This window comes from Psammomys obesus, unplaced genomic scaffold (genome assembly GCF_907164565.1).
Source record: "Psammomys obesus unplaced genomic scaffold, mPsaObe1.curated_primary_1811, whole genome shotgun sequence".
Taxonomy (NCBI): domain Eukaryota; kingdom Metazoa; phylum Chordata; class Mammalia; order Rodentia; family Muridae; genus Psammomys; species Psammomys obesus.
Window position 1 is genome coordinate 27357623 of NW_026585644.1, and position 3613 is coordinate 27361235.

A 3613-nucleotide genomic window follows, 5' to 3' on the forward strand; every position below is an offset into this window, starting at 1 on the left:
CTATCATATCATCTTCGAATAGTGACACTTTGATCTTTTCTTTTCTGATTTGTATCCCCTTGATCTTCTTTACTTGTCATATTGCTTTAGCTAGGACTTCAAGTACTATATTGAAGAGATATGGAGAGAGTGGGCAGCCTTGCTTTGTCCCTGATTTCAGTGGGATTGATTTGAGTTTCTCTCCATTGAGTTTGATGTTGGCTATAGGCTTGCTGTATATTGCCTTTAATATGTTCAGGTATGTGCCTTGTATTCCTCAGCTCTCCAAGACTTTAAACATGAACGGATGTTGGACTTTGTCAAATGATTTTTGGCATCTAAGGAGATGATCATGTGTTTTTTTTTCCTTCATTTTGCTTATATGGTAGATTACATTGATGGATTTCCGTATATTGAACCATCCTTGCATGCCTGGGATGAAGTCTATTTGGTCATGGTGGATGATATCTTTGATGTGTTCTTGGATTCGGTTTGCAAGTATTTTATTGAGTATTTTTGCATCAATTTTCATAAGAGAGATAGGTCTGAAGTTCTCTATTTTTGTTGGGTCTTTCTGTGTTTCAGGCGTCAAGGTAACTGTGGCTTCATAGAATGAGTTTGGTAAAGTTCCTTCTGTCTCTATTTTGGGGAATAGTTTGAAGAGAATTGGAGTTAGCATTACTTTGAAGGTCTGGTAGAATTCACTGAATCCATCTGGCCCAGGGCTCATTTTTGGAAGGAAGACTGTTGATGACTGCTTTAATGTCCTTAGGGGATATAGGGCTATTCAGTCTTTCTACTTGAGCTTGACTTAATTTTGGTAGAAGGAATCTATCAAGAAAATTGTTCATTTATTTTAGATTTTCAAATTTTGTGGCATATAGACTTTTATAGTACAACCTAATGATTGTTTGGATTTCCTCAGTGTCTGTAGTTATGTCCCCCTTTTCATTTCTGATTTTGGAAATCAATCTGGCGTTTTCTCAGACAATTAGGAATAGTGATTCCTCAAGATCCAGCTATACCACTCCTAGGAATATATCCAAAAGAAGCTCAAGTACAAAACAAGGACATTTTCTCCATCATGTTTGTAGTAGCTTTATTCATAATAACCAGAAACTGGAAACAACCCAGATGTCCATCAACAGAGGAATGGATACAGAAATTGTGGTATTTTTATACAATGGAGTACTACTCAGAAATTAAAAACAAAGAAACTTGACTAGGATCAGAAGGAAGGAAAAGAAGTCCTCCCCTATCAGTGGACTTGGAAAGGGCCATGCATCCAGAGGGTGGAGGAAGGGAGGGATTGGGACGGGAGGAGGGAGGGAACCACAGGGGGGATACAAAGTAAATAAAATGTAATTAATAAAGAAAAAAAACAAAGAAATTATGAAATTTGCAGGCAAATTGTGGGAACTAGAAAAGATCATACTGAGTGAGGTATCACAGGCAGAGAGACACACAGTATACTCACCTATATAGACTTATAAGATAGGATAAACATACTAAAATTTGGGCACCTAAAGAATAAAAACAAGAAAGAGGACCCGGAGTAAAATGATCAATCCTCACTTAGAAAAACAAATGGGACTGACATGGGAAGTTGGAAAAAACAAGAAACAGGACAGGAGCCTACCGCAGAGGGCCTCTGAAAGACTCTACCTAGCGATGTAACAAAGCAGATGCTGAGACTCATAACTAAACCTTCAGCAGAGTGCAGGGAATCATATGAAAGAAGGGGGAGTTAGTTTGACCAGGAGAGGACAGGGGCTCCACAAGGATAAAATATATCAGGGTACGGGGGTCCTCTATAAGACTGTTTCTCCAACCAAGAACCATGTATGGATATAACCTAAAACCCTTGCTTGGATGTAGCTCATGGTAGCTCAGTAATCAAGTGGTTTTCTCTAGTAAGGAGAACAGGAACTATTTCTGGCTCCTTTACACCCCCCCCCCACAAGGGATGAACAGTCTTGCTAGGCCACAGAGGAGGACATGGCAGCCAGTCCTGAAGATACCTGATAAGCTATGGTCAGATGGAAGGGGAGGAAGACTTCTCCTGGCAGTGGACTTAGAAAGGGGCAGGGAGGAGATGAGGGAGGGAGGGTGGGATTGGGAGGGCATGAGTTAGGGGGCTATGGCTGGGATACAAAGTAAATAACCTGTGATTAATATAAAAAAATAAAAATTAATAAATAAAAAAATAAAATATAAAAATGGGGCATGTGCAGAAGATGAATAAGAGAAGAAACAAAAGAAGTCCACATCAAAACTTTCAGCGGAATAAGCAGAGTGATACCAGCCATGAGCAATTGGCAAACATCCCTAAGTTATGGCAAAGAATCACACACTTGAAAGTGGCTCACTACACAGCCATTAAATATAACCTAAGGTAATGGGGACACTGACACACCCAAATTAAAGAGTGAATAGGAGAGACCTCAGAGTAGACTCCTGATAGACACTTTTATACTAGGCAGAGATTCTTCCTTTAAAAACAACCTTCTTCCCTTCACAACAAAATATGAAGCATTTGCTTCTGTCCTTGAACCCGTGACCTCCCTTTCACATGAAGAAATCAGTTTCGTCACTGTGTTCTCTGGGGTGGAAGCCTGCTGATGTGAAGAGAAGATGCTCTGGTGACTGCCCTTCCACTCTGCACAGTGATCAGATGCCCCCACAGTAGCACTGTGAGAACAGCTGAGGTCCATTCTGCTGCAGAAGTATTTTTCATGGTGTCTTGTGCCTGGCTTTAGAAGATGCCATTTCCAGGCATGGGCAATTCAGCTGCTTGTCACACTAAGGACAGGAGTAGAGAAATGTCCCTAGAAACAGAAGGATACATGACCAGACAGTAAGTTTTTCTTGCAAAATTACTGTCATTCCAAAAAACAGGTGTGTGTCTTCCTGGCAGCCATCACTGTTCCTACATTCCAAACTCTAATTGGCAACTTGTAACTCTTCCTTACTCATCTTTCCATAGGCACCCCAGATAGACTTCATGCATAAGCTACAAGTTCATCTTTCTGTTCATTCCTGTAACAATTATTTATTAAATGGTTTCTATGTATCTGTACACTTGTTCATTATAGTAATGGGAGTTACATAACTATTGCTTTCTCCATTTCAACACCGACCAAAATGAACAATAATGAAGTTAAATTATTTAACAAAAGCCACACTGGTCACAAGGGAAAGGTTAGACTAAAATTCATGCCTTTTGAAGCTAAGATCAATGCTCTTTTCATTATGCTACCCTTGGGTTTAAGAAATATGCAATGATATTTATTAACTAATGAGTATTACAGATCTCATATAGGTTGTATATATGACTTTCTAATTTTTAATCTATACTTATTTTACTATTTACATATCAAATATATTGTTTTCATTTTATATTGTCAGTTTTCATTTCGTGTTTTGCCAGTTAATGTATGCACTTATCATTTCTGATACTGTCTTCACTGGCCTCTGTAGGCAATACCCTCGTAACGCAGCTTCCCTCCAACACAAATATAGCACTGATATTCCTTTCTACAGGTTCTGTCCCTCAGAACAGCCTTGGAGCCTGACTGGTGGCAGTCCACACACACACACACACACACACACACACACACACACACACACACAC